This window comes from Podarcis tiliguerta (genome assembly GCF_965153285.1).
Source record: "Podarcis tiliguerta genome assembly, chromosome: 11".
NCBI lineage: Eukaryota > Metazoa > Chordata > Lepidosauria > Squamata > Lacertidae > Podarcis > Podarcis tiliguerta.
The window spans coordinates 28,604,763-28,624,863 of record NC_139544.1 but is presented as its reverse complement, the minus strand read 5'-3'; the positions used below and the strand labels follow the sequence as shown (position 1 = coordinate 28,624,863).

The 20,101-nt window shown below is 41.4% G+C and overlaps 1 long non-coding RNA gene across 1 annotated transcript in view; it reads right to left on the bottom strand.

Moving 5' to 3' along the window:
- LOC310660151 overlaps positions 1-463 on the bottom strand; it is a 586,996-nt gene extending 586,533 nt beyond the window's left edge. Inside the window, exon 1 of the long non-coding RNA XR_014503245.1 lies at positions 390-463. This is a non-coding gene — a long non-coding RNA (uncharacterized lncRNA). The remainder of the gene's footprint in view (positions 1-389) is intronic.
- Positions 464-20,101: the final 19,638 nt, after the last annotated feature.

The following is a 20,101-nucleotide window of genomic DNA, read 5'->3' as shown; positions in this document are numbered from 1 at the left end:
TATAGTGCTCCCGCCCAAGGCTAGATTAAAATTTTGGCCAACAGCACTGCACGCACCCAAAATAAAGCCAACCTATGGGGATGGTATAAATGAAAGTGATTCCAGGTAAGCTGGGAACCGCCCTGGCTAGCCCCACAATTAAACAGGCAAAAATGGGGAAAACCTTTTTGCAAAAGAAAACCCCTAATGGGGGCTCTCTCCCTATTGGGAAAGGCAAGCCAAGGAGGGTTAAGCACAGGCAGTGCTCACAGGTACAGGGAGAATCTTCCCAAAGGGCAGGATAAGGGGTGGGGTGGGAAATCAAACAGGAAAAAAAAAGGGGGGGGGGAATTAAATTAATTAAGGGACTAGAGAAGATTAAAAAGAAGGGGAAAATAAAGAAATGTAACCAGACAATGAGAAGATCGCTCCACTGTCCTCCAGACGGTCCAAGTGCTCCAGGTGATCCGTTGCACGCAGCAAAAGAGAAAGTACAAGGCTGCGTGCAGAGTATTTAAACCTTTTTACCCCTCCCACCAAAATTGCAACATAACTTTTACCCCAGCAACCCAGTGAACCAATCACTGCCCCAGGCCATCTTTAGAGACCTTGCCTGGTAACAGAGGGGTGGCTCAGTAGACCCCACCGCAACACGTGCTCTCCCTGAAGGAGAACACGCTTTAAAGGCTGCAATGGAAAAACAGGAAATTCGGCAGAAAAAGAACCCACAGTTACACAGTTGCCTCCTCTCTTTCTCCCACTTCCTGAAGGCTCTCATATGCCTTCAAAAGCTGCCTGTCAGGAATTTGGCTGTTGTGCATCTCAGAGTCTCCCCACCCTTTTCCCTCATGCCTCCCAAACAATTTTGTTACTCATTTCCTATGATTTCTTCTCCCTGATTCCTTTTACACTAACCTCTTGGCCTTCCTGAAATGTAAACTGTTCAAGGCTGATGCCTGGTCTGTGAGAATCCTGCCTAGCAACAACATGCTTCTAAACTTCAAGAGATGAAGACTAGCCAAAAACATTTCCCACCAACAGCAAAATAAGAAAGCCCATCAACTAAATACAGGCAATGACCAATTTACAAGCATCCAATTGACATGCAACTGCGCAGATGTGACTTTTAAATAATGGCAAAAGCAGCCCTGAAATGCCGAGAAAGGGCAAAAATGGCCCGAAAACAGTGGCTAGCAAGGGTGCCAACTCCAATAAAATAGGAGGGGCAGGTAAGCTCCACCCCACATAATCAATCACAAGACAGGATGAATGCACAATGAATAGTGATGCCCATCAACTTGGGGGGGGCACCAAATATTTTATGGGGGGGTGAAGGGAGTTCAGTCCCTAGAAGTTGGCTTCAATCCCACAAGCTTTGCAAGTGCAATCCCAGGAGCCCTTGCCCCAACCGTTGAGGCCTGTGGAGAATTGTTTGAGCAAGGAGGTTTGGAAAGAGTGATTGTGGTGGAGTCTGGCAGAGTTTGGCATCTGATAAGTGCTGCTGGCTTTTTCAAGGGTTTTCAGAAGTTTAGAGGGTGTTTGCAGGCTTTTCCAATGATGTTTAAAATATACATGATTTCATGTAAAAGCATGTTGTTTTGGAACATAAATTGGGAATTGCCTGTATCTTTTTGAAAATTAATTTTATTGGGGGGAAAATTACATTGAATATATCACACTTTTTCAGAGGTAAAAGCTCATACTAGACATTGCCCTTAGCCTTAAAAAACAAAAACAAAACATTTTCCAGAACACATACAATAGAAATGGAGAAGCCTTTCCTAGCCGAGCAAACTCTCTGGAAGAAAACACACAGGAATGGTCAACATGCCAGACTCTCATCAAGTATTTAACTGGTTCAAAACAATCTTTTTCTTATACTTTCTACCCCAAATTCAGCATGGAGTATTCTCAAACTTAGCTCTCCTGTGCTACAAAGGTTCAGATCAGTTTATTGAACCATTTCCCATTCATATGCCATAGAATGTACTCCCTACCTCCCCATTTTTCATTTAGGAATTGTGGGGTGCAATTCAGCCAACTCACCCTTATAAACATTGTGGCAATATAACTTTAGGTCTGTGAGACACATAGAAATGTAGATGGCTAGGGCTTAAACTCCAAAGATAGCAAGTGGTAGTAATCAGAAAACAAACAAACTTCTGGTGCTTTTGAAAAGGTTTAATGTTTCTTCTCCTACCAGATATAATGAGCAAAAGCATCTATTGCACCAACTTCATCAACAAGAATGCAAGCCGGACAAGAGCACAAATATTCTTATTCATTCGATGCAGCTCGTGCAGGAAAACATCCTCATTAATTGTGCCTAATTTTGATTTATCAGCATTTATTTAGTTGTTAAAGCAGTGGCATACCTGCAAAAACAAAAATTCAACAGAACGCTAAAGTAACATGGGCATCTTTGCTAGAAATCTCTGGTCGCTTCACTGTCTGCTGTGCATAAGGGGCATCCTTTTGAACCCAATGTCAAATATTCACAAGAAGAGTCTTGTTAGGTGGCTCTGGCCAACAGGACTAGCATCCCTGCCAAATAATTCTTCATGCATCTCTCTGAAGATTTCAGCTACATCTCCTTCCCCCAAGGAAGTATAGTCAGAATGCCTATCGTGAAGTATGAGCTAACTGCCTAGGGAGACAGAGAGTCAGGGGAATGTTAGTGGATGGGCTGCAGTGCCCCTCTCCTAGACCTAGAGTTGGAGCAGAGTTACAATCCAATGCACATTTTCACAGGGTTAACTCCTTGTTCTCTTTGAATGGCAATGGCACCCACCTGAGAGATGCCAGAGCCCACCTGAGAGGTGCTCAAACTGAGTTCTACCAAGTTCTGGCCTGCTTCCAAGTAAGTATATAGAGGAACCTGAGACCTCCATGTATAGGGCGGCATGTAAATTCAATTAAAATAACAATAATAATGGAACAGGCTACAGATATCACTGACCATCTAACCCTTTTAAGCCCTAAACTATACATAGGTAAAGGTAAAGGTACCCCTGCCCGTTCGGGCCAGTCTTGCCAGACTCTAGAGTTGTGTGCTCATCTCACTCTATAGGCCAGGAGCCAGCGCTGTCCACAGACATTTCCGGGTCACGTGGCCAGCGTGACAAGCTGCATCTGGCGAGCCAGCACAGCACACGGAACGCCGTTTACCTTCCCGCTGGTAAGCGGTCCCTATTTATCTACTTGCACCCGGAGGTGCTTTCGAACTGCTAGGTTGGCAGGCGCTGGGACCGAACGACGGGAGCGCACCCCGCCGCGGGGATTCGAACCGCCGACCATGCGATCGGCAAGTCCTAGGTGCTGAGGCTTTAACCCACAGCGCCACCCGTGTCCCTATGAACTATACATAAGGCAGTGCCAAAAAGTTGCAAGATATTGTGCAAATTTTGGGGTTCTGTAGATGTCTTCACTTGGACAGATTATAAGAAAGAAAGAGGGTACAAGAAGAATTACCGACGAAAGAAAAATGGTGGACGAAATTAATGGACTATGCAGAATTAGATAAATTAATAGGAAGGATTCAAAACCTGCGGGACCAGAGATTCTTAGAAGACTGGAGTAAAAATATGAACTATTTAAAAGCAATTGTAATGAACAGATTACGCTAGTAGGACTACAAGAAGTTCTGTAATGAGGACTATTTGAAATATTGCAAGAAAGATTATGAAGAGAATTTTTAGTTAATGATAATTAAGAGAAATTAAGAAATGCAGAATAAGTGATAAAGAACGGAAAATCATCAGAGGTTTTTGACGGAAGTTTAAAATATTGTATCAGATAAGAAGTTATGTTAAATGATTGTTGGAAACGATATGTAAATAAAAATAAAAATGTAGAAAGGAAGGAAGGAAGGAAGAAGAGAGAGGGTAGGAAGAAAGCTCAGGCATGTTGAGCCATGGAGTCTGCATGTAATCGCAGTCTTCAGCTGGAATGTGGAAGGAGGTAGCAGACATTGAGATGAGGGATTGCTAAGAGCTCTGCAGCTTTTACATTGCTTCCATGGCTTCTGGGAAGAAGGGGCATTGCAATGGTTTACTCCATGTACAGTGGTACCTCGCAAGACGAATGCCTCGCAAGATGAAAAACTCGCAAGACAAAAGAGTTTTGTTTTGTTTTTTAGTTGCTTCGCAAGACAAATTTCCCTATGGGCTTGCTTTGCAAGACGAAAACGTCTTGCGCCTTTTTCTTAAAACTGTCAATGCATTCCTATGGGAAACCATCAATGCATTTCCTATGGGAAACCGTGCTTCGCAAGACGAAAAATTCACAAGACGAAAAAACTCGCAGAACGAATTAATTTCGTCTTGCGAGGCACCACTGTATTTGGAAATATAAAATCCAGGTGTTACCCAGATCTTTGTTTATCTTTCGGCTAAATGTGCAGGTTCCTTAGTAGGCAGAAGAATAAAGAGGAATCAGGCCATTTTTGAATTAGAAATTCTAAGGATCTCAAGCAAAGACATTTGTCCCTGCTCACTTTTATCAACAGTTGTATTATATTGATCATGCTGACTGACTGACTGACTGACTGACTGACTGAAGGTATACCTTAATTTCCTAAGCTTGCAAGCGGTGTACATAAACATTATAGAAAGTGTGCAATGAAGACAATGAACAGAAAAGTTCCCAAAAATAGCTGCTGAAAAAGAATGGTCTTTGTCAGGTACCTGAAGTTCAGTGGAGAAGTGGCCTGTCTAATCTCAGCTGGGAGGGAGGGTTACGGACTTGGAAATATGTTTATATAACTATATTATGCATGTTAAGGAGTGGACCCTTGAATGGTTGGCAGCATACAGAGAGAAACAGAAGGATTTTTGCACCCATCTCTACTCAAAGAAGTTATGAGAGAGTAGAGACCATTGCCCTCTCATTCCAGCACCAAGACATGACTCATTTTATGAAACTGCATCGCACCCGTGCTGCTATCTTGTCACCCTGCAAAGTGGGCAAAAAGAAGGTGAGTTCAAAATGCCATACATAACAATTATATTTTGGATTTCCGATTTGACAATGACAATCTTATGAGAGAGAATGAGATGCTTCCTTTGTAACATGTTCACGTGGCATTGATGGAGACCACGTGCACAGGAGATGGATAGGACCCTTCATAATTGTATAAAAGAAGAAATTTCACCAGATTCAGCTTGCTTTGCAGGATATGCTGACATCCCTCTTGTACAGGAGCCTTGTGTTCCTTAACATCTGGTAACACAATAGATATTCCTTACCCCCAAATAATTAAGCAGGTATTTTGTGTGTGTGTGTGTGTGTGTGTGTGTGTGTGTGTGTGTGTGTGTGTAAAGAGTGGTCAGGATTTACCTCTTCTTAAAGCCACTCTGTCAGATGTGAAACTCTTGTCTTCTAATTCTAGATGTGTGGTTTACACAGTGGTGAGATTTATTTATTTATTTTGGGGGGAGGGTGCCAGGTGAAACCTGATAATTCACCCAGTTCTAAGGATTTTAAATTGTGTTTTAAACCTGGGTTTTTATTTGCTGCCTTTGGTTGATTTTATTTATCACATATTATATGTTTAACAGTGTTTACTTTTTAAACCAGCCAGGGAATATTTATCTTTGGGCGGTTATATGCATTTAATTAGTTAATAAAACAATTTGTATATGAACAGAGGCATTCTCGCTCTGTTCTCGTTCTAGGGCTCAGCCCTGACATGGAAAAAAATGCCTTGGAGAAAATTTATACAACACAAATTAATTACTCATTTTGGCAGATGCAAAAGTATTAGTGCATCCTCATGGTTTCATTCTAACATGGCCAAAATTGTAGGAATTCAGAGTTATGTCTCCCAGAGTGGTCATCTTTTGTACACGTAACACTTACGTACCAAAGACATTTATTTAGGTAGAAAAATGGTCACAACCACCCAGCAATAGGAAATATTATATATGTATAAGAGGTTTGACATATATTTGCTGTGGGAGCCATAACTTGGGCTTTGCTAACTTTTCAGCATGTAAAATCTCATCCATAATGTTCCATTTACATGGTTTTAATCACTAGTTCCTCGTGGCATTTCTTGGAAAGAATTTGTTAACTTGCTTTAATGGTTTCAGTACAAAACATGGTCTAGACGTGTACATGTACCAGTGGAATTAAATCATCAATAATCACTATCTAAAATGAATTACATTCCAAAAAGTGCAGGCTAATGATTTATCTTTTCTTTGCGGAGCTGATCTCTATCAGATTGATTTATGTAGCAGCCAATCATGTTTCAGTAAACTGCAGCATGCACATGCATCTTAAAGTGACGATAAGCTGTGACGGACTATTTATTTGTATACCACCAGCTCCCCCAAAATCCAGCCTAATAGCACTCATGTCTGCAAAACACTTTCTGAAACGCTAATGAATGCTATCTTTTACTTCCTGTGTGAAATACGTGGACAACCTGCTCTGATGATATGAATACACCATTTAATCGAGGGGAGGGGGTGCCTTTTTTGTTCTATGACAGTCAGTATTCAACCTTAGCTTTCTTTTCATGTTTACATTTATCTGCTTTGATAAAAGGTACTCCCTCTCTCTCGCTTTTGTACATTTTACGTTATTTACTTTGATGGTAGATGCTTTTGTGGGTTGCTGGAGTGATTGACAGCCTCATGCTGTTCTGTTTAATTGTCTTTTCTATTATGCAAGATGCAGTGTTTAAGAGACACCAGTTCAGAAATAAATGTGAAGTATGTATGTACATCGAAGAGGCTTAATTTCATCTCCAGCTACAGCAGTTGCTGTACTTATTTGAATTTTCTTTTGCTGTGTGTTCAGTTAAAATATCTGCTCGTTGCCTTTATCTCTCTCCCTATGTTAAGAAGGTCTTGGGTACTTAACATTTTTTAAATAAAAAAAACCCCACAAGGTTCTGTGCAGTGCTTCTCCTTCTGCTGAAACACCGGCCTTTCTCTAAAACGATGGTTATTATTTGGCTGGATTTGAGGCTTAAACAACAATTTTAAAAGTTTCCTTCTCTCTTAAATGCTAATTGGATTTATTGTGCATTTCTTCCTTCTCTTTCTTGTGCTTCAGCTCAAATGCTTTATTTTATTACTCTTGGCGAAGCCAAATGAGACTTGCATTATTGTGCTACAAGGAGTTAGTAGTAGCAAAGCCAGAGCGTATTAGTCGGTTTGACTGGAGTTTGTTTGAAAAGAGTCACTTGGATGAGCCAGCTCCAGGGGGCTGGAGTTTTATTGACAAATTCACTCACCTCACATTGTTTTTGCTGATTCATGTGCTTCCAAAAACTATGGCCCTCTGCCATAAGTAATTGATCACATCTACATATTTTATTTTCCAGTAACAAGATAAGAGTGATTTCCCACACTTTCAGGCACTGGAGCTTCTCTGTCTCACTCTCCTCATCAGAGCAGAGTTCCCCATCAATTGTGTATCATTCATTTATTATAATTATTTATATCCTGCCTTTCAGGATCTGAATCTTTGCCATGCAAATATTTTTTTAAAAAATATGTAAATAGAATGACAAAAAAAAAATCAAACTGTAGCAAGTCATCAGGTTCCTTCCCAAAAGGCAATCACTAGTGCAGGGTTAGCAGATGGTCCACTTGTGATATGGTTTTTGCCTCCCTCTCTGCTAACATGCCATGTAATGTATACCGTACTTTTCTGTGTATAAGACGTCCCCATGTATAAGATGTTCCCTATTTTGGGGGTCTGAAATTTAAGAAAATGGGGGGAGATGGCACAAAGATGTAGAGCTTTTGGGGGGGGGATTACCAAGGGTTGTTGAGCTTTGGGGGGGGGGGATGCCGCAAATCGCTCACCCACGTGTGTTGCACAATCAGCCTTCTGTCTCTCCCCTCACAGGCAGAAGCTGCCAATCGCCCGCCCAATCGCAGGATCAGCCAATCAATACCAGCCATTAACGCAGCAACCAATAACACGCACAATAGCTGCTAACCAATCAAACGTCCACACTATGCACTACCCATGTATAAGATGACCCCCACTTTTTAGCATGATTTTAAAGGGGGGAAACTAGTCTTATACACAGAAAAGTACGGTACAGTGGTACCCCGCAAGACGAATGCCTCGCAAGACGGAAAACCCGCTAGACGAAAGGGTTTTCCGTTTTTCAATGCACTTCGCAGGACGAATTTCCCTATGGGCTTGCTTCGCAAGACGAAAATGTCTTGCGAGTCTTGAGATTTTTTTCCGCTCCCCACCCGCTTTTTCTAAGCCGCTAAACCACTAATAGCCTTTTAGCAGCTAATCCGCTAATCCCTTAAGCCTTTAATAGCCACTAATAGCCGCTAAACCGCTAATAGCGCTAATCCGCTAAGCCGCTAATAGGGTTGCTTCGCAAGACGAAAAAACCGCTAGATGAAGAGACTCGCAGAACGAATTAATTTTGTCTTGCGAGGCACCACTGTATTTGTTTTCTAACTAGGAACGCCAAAAGATACACAATCATGTGACCATTTCTCAGCCAGTGAAACGGAGACCGTCATAATGTCTTGCGTTACTGCACACAAGATGGTTGTCACACATTAAGGCCCCACCAAATCAAACTGTTTTCTTCATGCCACTCTAGGCCACCCAAATGGATACGGAACCTGTGGTGATGTGAAAAAACTGCCTATTTCTAACATAAAAACCACTTTAAAATGGCCTCCACATGGTAAATTTTCCACATGCAGTAGCTCATATTACTTTGAGTTAACTGATTTCATGTCTTTCCCCTCATCAACACTCACGTTTCATAGTCCGAATATACTGTAACTGCATTGTCAGCTAGTCACAAAATCATATTCAAGTTAGTAGAGAGAAAAAGGCAAGCCAGAAAACTCACCTAAGCAACCAGTGATACATTGTCCCACAGGAAGCATGGTTTGCACTCGACTGCAGAGCAAATAATTCTTGATTATTCAAGAAACTGGACCAGTATACACAATACAGGCAAAAGTTTTAAACAGAATCAGTATCAACTATCTGGTAGGCAGCAAAATTTGCCTTGGCCTATGATGGTCAGTTAATTCCAATGCATTTGAAATCCCATTAGCTGTCAAGAGAAATTTGTTTGGGCACAAGTTGATGGCACCAAATTGTCTACCTTTTCTGGAACCCCCAGAGAGATGAGGAGGAAATCCATGCAAAGTTTGCAAAATATCTAATTGTGATTAGCATTCGCTTTAACAGAGTAAGAATGTCAAGTGTCAAACCCCACTTCAAACCTGTGCTTCATTTGGAATCAAAATGGATTGCTTGATATTTATTCCTTTTCACTCAATAGCTGAGAGAGGAAAATGATGCACCTGTTAAATTAATGCATTTTATTGTGCATGACAGCAGTTCATTTGCACAGTAAATAAGTTAAAATCGGAATCTCCTGTAATCCACCATTCAAGCCGTCTGACGGTGGAACTTCCCTAATCAAATCCATCTACATGATATTGTAAACTACATTACGGAATATTATTAGCTTGTAAAATGAAATTGCTGCAATGTTATGTCCTATATGTTGAAGCAGTAACAAATTTACCTGCAATAGATGTACTAATGGATATATTGCACTGAAATAAATATGACTTGAGAATACCAATTGGAAACTGAAGTTTACACACACACACACACACACACACAGAGAGAGAGAGAGAGAGAGAGAGAGAGAGAGAGAGAGAGTTTATGAGGGTGAATTAGCTAATGGCAAAACCAGAAAATTTTGCTATAGAATTTTTTTTCTGCTAAGGAAGAATGGTAGTCTTTTCATAAAATAAAACAGTAATTTGTAACAGAGCAGAGCTTGTGTGTAAAACAGAAGCTCTTTGTATTTAGCTGTCATTTGCTTGTATATAGAAAAAGCATTTTGCAACAGAAAAGGTCCCAGGGCATAGTCTAAAGGTGCAGATAGATAGGTTTGGGCCTGGTCAGTGCCTGATGGGTGAATTCTTGTGAACCACGGGTGCTGGAGGAAAAGTGGAATCTAAATGTTAGGAATAAAAAAAGAATAAGTGTAGATAGATGATAGACAGAGAGAGAGATAGTTTCATCTTCAGCCAACCAACCATCATTTTCTTAAAATAACATTTATGGTACCTTAACAGCGGTACCTTGGTTCTTAAACTTAATCCGTTCTGGAAGTCCATTGCAAAACCAAAGCGTTCCAAAACCAAGGCACACTTTCCCATAGAAAGTAATGCAAAATGGATTAATCTGTTGCAGACTTTTAAAAACAACCCCTAAAACAGCAATTTAACATGAATTTTACTATCTAACGAGACCATTGATCCATAAAATGAAAGCAATAAAACAATGTACTGCAGGCACACCATCAATCAATCAGTAGCTGAACTGGGTTCCACACAGTCACAAAAACAAAAACAAAAATAAGCTGCAAAAACAAAAATGCAAAATAAATAGCAAAAACAGACAGACTTCAGCGTAACACTCAAAACAGAAATATGGCACTCAAATCAGAAGCATAACACTCAAGTCTGAGCACATTCAGCTTCCAAAAAAAGTTTGCAAACCAGAAAACTTACTTCCCAGTTTGCAGTGTTTGGGTTCCAAGTTGTTTGAGTACCAAGGCGTTTGAGAATCAAGGTACCACTACACCAGAGTTTTATATCACACATTCAAATATATTGGTTTTATTTTGTTTTTTTACTATGATTGTCTCTGTGATTACTGCAAAACAGACATTTCTGGTGTACTGATCTGAGTGTTGGACTAGCCCTGGGTTCAAATTCCCATCCAGCCATGAAGCTCACTGTGTGACCTTTAGGTCAGGCACTTAGGATCAAATGGGAGAACGGCCCGTGCTGCCCTGAACTCCTTGGAACACTGGTGAGATATAATCAAAGCCACTATTATTAACTGTCTGCATATTGCTTGTTGGAGACTGAAGCCCATCATCACCTCATGAGTTCATAGCTGATCTGAGCGATCCCTGGTTCATGATTCACTGTCTGGTTAGTCCTACCACTAAACTGTGACTCCCTGCCTCCATGTTAAATATTAATGCTGAAAGTGAGCAAAGTCCTTCTAGAAACAATGAGATTTTACCAGCTAAGACTAAAGACAGGTGCTTCTGCTAAGGATCAACACGAGAGAGACTTTTCAAGTGGCTCCCTTTCCCAAGTTTCTGTCTCTGATTTTGAAACATATCAGTTGCCAGCACACCAGGAAGAAAAAAATGTGGATACATAGGTTGTATTTATTATATATAACTTGAGGATCTGCAAAACAAATTAACTAGTCAAATTCAACCCATGTAACCAAATCAACTTCATCAAATGATGGGGATAATTTCATTAATAGATGGGGTGTTCATTAACAGATGGGGATAATGTCTACTCCCGTTACCTGAGCAAGTAGAGCCTAGGACTTGTTGATCAGAAGGTCAGCAGTTCGAATCCCCGCAACGGGGTGAGCCCCCGTTGCTCAGTCCCAGCTCCTGCCCACCTAGCAGTTCAAAAGCACGTCAAAGTGCAAGTAGATAAATAGGTACCGCTCCGGCGGGAAGGTAAACGGCGTTTCTGTGCACTGCTCTGGTTCGCCAGAAGCGGCTTAGTCATGCTGGCCACATGACCCGGAAGCTGTCTGTGGACAAACGTCGGCTCCCTCGGCCAATAAAGCGAGATGAGCGCTGCAACCCCAGAGTTGGCCACGACTGGACCTAATGGTCAGGGGTTCCTTTACCTTTACCTTACTGTGTTTCCTAAGATCCCTCCCTCCCCACTCCATAGGGGTGTCCCCCAACATAGGTGTCCCCCAACAGGCACACCGTGGCCCCATTGGCCAACATTCACCCAGTGACTAAGGGATGCACACAACCCAACACATCAGTTATGACCAAGCCATGGAGGTCACAAACTACTGAATAATAATTCATCATCATCATCATGCTATTTATATGCCGCCCATCTGACTGGGTTGCCCCAGCCACTCTGGGCAGCTTCCAACAAATTAAAACACAGTAAAGGCATCAAAAATTAAAAACTTGTAGTTTGTAGTGCAAATGTTGAACACCTGAAAGCTGGGAGGACAAGATGCAAGCAGAGGACAATGCCTGTCCAGTGAACCATAGGCAAGTTGAGTCCAGTGGTCACTGAAAGCTTGGGGAAAGATGAGATTGAAAGGAGGGTGTGAAAGGGTAAGACAAATTAAGAGGCATAGTGTGTTTGGCTGGATGGAGAAGCAACTATAATAAATTTGTGAAAACAATACATGTATGAGATCCACAGACGTAATATTCTTGCCCAGTCTCATGACTGGTGTGGCTGCTTTATTTGCTGTATTCGTCATCACGTCTTGACACGGGGTATTGACTCTGCATTTACAATCAATATTTTTCTCCTCTGTACCATTTTGTATCCACCATAGCTAATAAGCAGTTGAGTATACTCCAGAATCCAATGGGTGGCACAGACATCAGTATCAATAGAAGGTTATCAAAATAAGGCTGCATTTATACAGTGACTAAAACTGGCGGAAATTCAATAAGTCCTTGGTAGTGTAATCTCCCTCACTTCTTTGTCACTTAATAGCCTTTTAATTAAGGAATCTTATGATGATAACATGGAAGTGGGTGGACTAAATACACTTCTTTGCACAGGCTGTTATTGCTCTAAGATGAACATTAAAGCAGACTTTTCCTTGAGCATTTCAGCCCAGTTCACAACCCAGGCAGTTTAATGTTTTTCTTAAAGCTCTTTTTGAAAATCATTTTTCAATACTAAATATTTTTGTTTAAGTGGGTTGGAGATGAAGCTGTTTGAGATAATGAAGATCTGTAATTTTATGACTAAGAAGTGTTCAACATTATTTCAAGGAGAAAGGAATGAGATTCTCTCTTTGTGAGAAGAGATGGAATGATTTAACCAAGATTCTGTTGTTTTTCCTTATTGGGAAACAATAGAAGGTGAATACACATGTTCATTTTCCGGTTTCTGTCAGGAACATGAGCATTCATGTGCTTTGAAATTTGCCCTCAAGGTATCCCACAGAGGAATACACAGAATACAGAGAAAGTCTGTAAAAGCTATTTTCTGACACCAGTCCCCTTGTAGTGTTGTATCCAGGTCTTAATAATGTAATGAAAACCAAATTTGTCAAACTTTGGTGAGGTGGTAGTAATAAGAAGGGGCCTGCAATTTCAGTCACTTTAGGTTATCTGTACATTGGATATAAACAATCACATCAACCATGTAACTTTGGCTTTATGTTGTCCTGTTTCTGCTCTCTTAAGAAAATATTTCTGCAAAGAGTTTATGTTCAGAAGTGCTAAAATATTTATTCATAAAACTCTGATAGCATTTTTAAAAACCAGGATGTGCGAAAGCTTCTCTGTTATTTTCACACATATACCTGCAATATCAAAGAGCAAAGCTGCATGTTCCTCAAGACATGTATCCACAGGTGTAGATGTGCCATTTTTGCTAAGCTAAGGCAAAAGTTTCCAATTTGCTATTTCATCTGTTGGTTTGCATATTAGTTAAGGTCTCATTTATGCAAACAACTCATTTGCGCACCATTCCCTATTTAAAGTGCTGACCATCTTGCTAAGGCTTAAGTTCTCTATTCAAATCCTGACTGTTACTCCTTATTATAAGTTCTCAGCCTGCTGACCTGTTTGCTATTGCACCGAGAACTGAATATTACTCAGTAATTCAGGCTTAATTGCAAAATTTTATTCCTTCCTTCTGTAACTGTTCAGAAACCTGCTGCTATGTCAGGCACATTTATCTACAGACTGCAGCTGCAAATATGTGATTCCCATTCACAAAAATGAGAAGTATTGATAGTCATTGCATCCCTGTCTCTTTTTGCCCAACTATTAGAAGAAGAGTTTGGATTTGATATCCCACTTTATCACTACCCGAAGGAGTCTCAAAGCGGCTAACATTCTCCTTTCCCTTCCTCCCCCACAGGTGAGTGGGGATGAGAGACTTCAGAGAAGTGTGACTAGTCCAAGGTTACCCAGCAGCTGCATGTGGAGGAGCGGAGACGCGAACCCGGTTCACCAGATTACGAGTCGACCGCTCTTAACCACTACACCACACTGGCTCTATTAGTTCCAGGCTTTGTTCATATATCTTTATAGCCTTGTTAAAAAATAGCTAGTTTCTCATTTTTAGAATCAGTTGGAAAGGTAATAGCAAAACATTAAGGGAACTTGCAATGTAAAAGCACAATGTATGTTCAGTGTGATTACTTAATACATTTTGTAGAGGAGAAGAAAAAAGGACACAATAAGTAAAATTCTGAGTAGGTGACTATTAAAGAATTGAGCACTGCATTTACAGCTCCCTTTAGTGTTAATGGAGCTTACATTCCCAAAGACCCATTCATGCACTAATATGGAAATAAAACACGTTCATTTTCACTCCTCCAAAGTAATAAATGTATTTCTAAAAAAATTATGTGGAAGTAACAAAAGTTTATCCAAGAAGTATTTAATATAATACACTTTACAAATATACAATATATGAAAAGTTTTGTCGTTCCAGTCCTCTATGTTATGCCTAACTTAAGAGCACTATGCTTTGCTGGTTTGTGTTTGTTTGTTTGTTTGTTCATTTTTTAAGTAACAGATACCCAAAAGAGAGAGAGAGAGAGAGAGAGAGAGAGAGAGAGAAATCTGACAGTTAACTCCCTAGATTAGATAGGAAAAGGAAATTAAAACTAGGATGCTACACTGCCTAAAATGCTAACAAAGAGAGAACAAAATGGATAACAGGAAGGGAACAGACCCAATATAAACAGTCACAAAGGGTATTGTTGGCAGGATGTCAGATAGGGCTGGAGGAGGATAGAAATGATAAATTCTTGAGGAAAAGATGCTATAAATGAAGGGCGGGGAAGGATGAAGGAAGAACTGTAAAGCATGCATGCCTCTAGAAATCAGATGGGAAATAATCTTTCACACCCAGAAATAAAAGTCCTTCCATAGTACCATGCCCCCTGAAGTGGACCAAAAGAGCCATACTGTCAAGTGGCAGACCATAATGTACAGTGGTACCTCGGGTTACATACGCTTCAGGTTACAGACTCCGCTAACCCAGAAATAGTACCTCGGGTTAAGAACTTTGCTTCAGGATGAGAACAGAAAACCTGCTCCGGCGGTGCGGCAGCAGCAGGAGACCCCATTAGCTAAAATGGTGCTTCAGGTTAAGAACGGACCTCTGGAACGAATTAAGTACTTAACCCGAGGTACCACTGTATTGTGTACATGCTGAAGTTACTAGCTAAAACTGGAGGCAGGGAAATAGACCTTGTTTCAAATCTTATATCATCCACAAACTCAACAGGGGTGGGTATCTGGCCCACCCTCCATTGGCCATTTATGAGAGGTAGGACTCCCCACCTGTCAATCATTTGATGTCATTTTGACATCAAATAGTGACTTCAAGTGCCAATCAGCTGATTGGTGCTAACAGAAAATCCATTTGAAGGCATGCTATCAGCACCAATCAACTGATTGTTGCAGAGGGCACACCTTCAATGGAGTTTGGTATAGATACCAGTCTGCTGATCAATGTGGGCAGTGAGCCCAGCTTTGTCTGCTTGCAGGTGCAGTTTAAATTCTTGCAAATCCAAACTGTGCCTGCAAACATACTAGCTCTCTGAGTAGTAATCAGCCGATCAGCGCTGTAACTGCATCCCATTTGCTATAGATAAATCAGAATCACTTTAAGTTCCCAACTTGTTACTTTGCAGCCACATCTTTAGCTGCCCCACTCCTAATGTCACATAAGATATTACATTGGGTTTCCTAGGCCAAATTAGCACCTTGGTTGGATATAATTAGGCCTGAAAGCTACAGGTTTCCCCAGCACTGCACTCCAGTATCAAGATGCTTAGCAAGGTTTTAGGTATGTGATTTCTTGATATTAAATGCCTGTGATTTCAAGGAAAGAAAGCTTAGCTGCAAATGCACCCTTTTCTTTGTGCCCTTGGATGGGAGCTGTCCATTGCGGATAGGAGTGGGCGGGAACTCCAAACTTACTGTTACCAACACTGCCTCAAACAGATGAGTAAGAGAGAGAAATCTATAGAGAACTGCTGAATGCTCAGTCATACACATTAATATGTGGTCCCTTTTCATCACTTTTCAAAAAGCGGTGCTAAAGCTCCAGCCATCTATCAATTTTCCCCCTCCTTGAATTACTGATATGCATTAACCGCTATTAAGAATGGATTTCCTATGATTCCTAAAGAGCCTGTTACAGCTTAATCTGAGAGTTAATCAAACATGAAATTAACCATGGTCACTGGCAATATTAATGCACTCCAGACTGTCATTGGAACCTGACCCTGCTGTATACCAGCTGCAAAGGAGTGGTCAATGAATCCTTTAGCAAGCACAGAGAGCATGATCTAGAGCAGGACTGTCAAACCCATGGTACTGGGGTCAGTTGCAGCGCACCAGTTAGAGGCTGCAGTGCACCAGTTCTGGATAAACATCTGTATTTTTTTGCACCCTGCCTGGAGTAACTATAATAGGGAGGGTGATCCACCCTGTTTTATTTGTGGCTCGTGATCTCGGCAGGCTCCGTCTAGTGGATAGAAAACTGCATTGGGTTCCACATGCTACCCATTTCTCATTCTGCTCTTGCTAAGTCTGCAAAACATGGGAAGTTGGCACTGTTCTGGTCCTGGATTTCCTATACCAAGACTAAATGACCTAGAAGACCCCACCTCCAACGCGACAATTCTATACGCAAGAACGTATAGTGCTACTGTTCTGGGGGAAGTGCTGTTGTAGCAATGTAATAATGAAGGAATCCTACACACACCTTAAAAACCCCAGCCCTGCCCCTTTATCAGACAAATAGCTAGAGACTACACTACAGAGGGGGGGGGGCACAGCACAAACTGCAAAGAGGAAGGTGTTAGAGGAGGAGCAAGCTTATAAAGCTGGACTCCTGCCCCTTCCTGACTGGTCCCTCCAGCCCCATGTAATCCCTTTCCTTTGAGAGCAAACCTCCTGAGCCTTTTTTTTTTTAAAGGAGGGGGTGAGGGCAAACAGAAACCCCATACTTAGAAGAGCGGCACAACATCCTCTCAAAATCTGCTACCTGATCCTATTTTAACTGGAGTTGTCAGGGATTGAACCAGGGATTTTCTGCATGCAGAGCAAGTGATCACCCCACCCCATGTCTTTGAAGACAGCACAACATACCACAGGTCTAGGTAGTAAATGCAAAATAAGTGAAGCCTCTTTCAGTCTCTTTTGTTCTTTGCTTACTGCTCAGTCTTTCTCAAAAATTAAGAGCAAAGAGCCGCAATCTCTTTGTTTGTGACAGTGGCTTGTGCCGTTGAACTTGGGGTGACGTTTGAGGCCTCCGAAAGCTCTTGTAATGTAGGCAACAAACAATGCTTGTGACATATGATTTACATTTAGATTAACATATATACATGTGTCTTGGGATATAGTTCCCCCACCTACATATTTCTTTACAACTTGTAAGTAAGGTCTTGTGGCAGGAAGGAATTTAAAGTGCAAATGCATGTACGTACTATGGCTAATTTCTGCACCATACGAAATCCCTCGTGTGTGAGAATCTGCTGCTGACTGGGGCTTTAATACAAATGTACAGGTGAGCATAAAGAAGGTTAGATAAGACTGAAGCTGTAGAAGCAAATGCAGTCCAGGTATTTAGAAGATCAGAGAGTAGCTCATGCTGTGTTGTAATATCTCTCTGACTTTTTAGTGGATCCTACAGACTGTTATATGACAGATTAGCTTCCCACCAAATCATATTAATAGCTTCTTAATCAAGGTATATTGGCTCTCAGCTTAAGACTAAAGAGAACTCTTTTAACAATGTGGCATTTTCAGGAGTGTCTGGATCATGAGGGGAGGGAGTGTGTGCACGCACAAATCTAAGGAGTCAGTCACTTTTATAAAAACAAGCAAGGAATATTTTGCACTCCCCTCATCCCCATTCTCCTCCCTTCCACGCTCCAGCCTCCCTGAAATGAAAGTCTAATCAGTGAGAATCAGCATACTAAGTACTTTCATTTCAGAGTGTAATGCAACATTTAAATGTGAGAAGGGTTTTTATTTAAATGAAGTTCAGATGCCAATTCAGAAACAATTCAATCCTGCTTTTGTTCTTAATTGCTCCGTGAGAATTGTATTACTAGTTGGTTCTTTATATCACACAATTCGCTCCCGTTGTCGTGTGCAAAGCAGGGTACAGCAATTCTTTTTAAGTGGTGCTGTCAAGAAATCAGCACTATATACCCGCTGATGTCTTCACCTTCATTGATTTTTCTAGATAGAGTCCAGACAGTTTTCCCATGGTTCTGTGGGATTGTTCTGCACCTCAAAAGCAAGGTGAAATCTGATTTCAGCTAAGATAAGGAAGCCCACAGGAAGAAGGGAAATGATTCCTGTACTCTTATGCAGCAGCCTAGACAAAGAAGAGAATTGTCAGAAGGGCTACAGAACTTTTCTTGGGTGGAGCAGAATAATTAAACAATGCCATAGACAGCATCTTAAAAAGCAGAGACATCACCTTGCCAACAAAGGTCCGTATAGTTAAAGCCATGGTTTTCCCGGTAGTGATGTATGGAAGTGAGAGCTGGACCATAAAGAAGCCTGATCGCCAAAGAATTGATGCTTTTGAATTATGGTGCTGGATGAGACTCTTGAGAGTCCCATGGACTGCAAGAAGATCAAACCTATCCATTCTGAAGGAAATCAGCCCTGAGTGCTCACTGGAAGGACAGATCCTGAAGCTGAGGCTCCAATACTTTGGCCAGCTCATGAGAAGAGAAGACTGCCTGGAAAAGACCCTGATGTTGGGAAAGATGGAGGGCACAAGGAGAAGGGGACGACAGAGGACGAGATGGTTGGATAGTGTTCTCGAAGCTACCAGCATGAGTTTGACCAAACTGCGGGTGGCAGTGGAAGACAGGAGTGCCTGGCGTGCTCTGGTCCAGGGGGTCATGAAGAGTCGGACACGACTAAATGACTAAACAACAACAACAAGCAGTGGTTGAAAGAGGTGAGTTGGCACAGCAATGCGGGAGTGACAAAGAAGCTATAACTATAGCCATGTTCAGGCATTCACCTGAACACAAGATGTGTTAAAACAGTAGAGGCAGGGGTGAGCCCACAAACCTGGCCCCCAACATTGACAGGTAGCTGTGATCATAGAATGATAAAGTTGGAAGGGACCATGAGGGTCATCTAGTCCAACCCCCTGCAATGCAGGAATCTTTTGCCCAATGTGGGGTTCAAACCCACGACCCTGAGATTAAGAGTCTCACGCTCTACCAACTGAGCTATTTCAGGATTGCCTACTACAGGAAGAACGTCTATGAAAGTTCAACCTCTCCAACACACTGGGCAAATTTGAGAATTTATTGTATGACATTTCTCCCTTTGCCATTGTTGGATGAAGATTCAGCTGCCAAAGCCATGAACTTCAGCACATGGTATTTGGGAGGGGGCTCCTTTTCCTTTGCCTCTGGCAGCAAAATGTCTTGAGTCTGTCCTACCCCCCATCCTGTAGTAGAAGAGGCTTGGGACAGGCAGTCTGAGACAGATTATGGGTGCATGAAGACTACGGCTGTATACACACTATTTCTTTAAAGCACTTTCAAAGCACATTCTTTCCCTCAGAGAATTCTGGGTACTGTAGTTTCTCAAGGGTTGCTGGAAATTGTAACTCTGTGAGGGGTTTACCAAAATGACCAGAATTATCTGAGGCATAGAATGTGCTTTGAATGTGCTTTAAAGTTATAGTGTGTACACAGCCTCCAGTATATGTAAGCACAAGATGTGAGGCTTCACAATGTCTTCACTGCTTACATGGGGGTGCAAATTAACATGATAATTTAAACATAAATGTTCCATGCTTTTTGGAGCACATGTGGATTTGGATGAGCCTTAACTCTTCCCTTAAGTGGAAGAGTTAATATCATATAATGTTTACTTGCATTTCTATAATGTTTACAAAAGATGCTTCCCATTCCTTCTAAACAGACCATGTATCTGGAGACACTTTATACCTTCAGACAATGTTTATAGGTGCAGACAACACAGTGTTAATTTAATCTCTGTTTACAAACTGCTAGGTGAAAGGGCAAAGTGTGCTTATTCTGC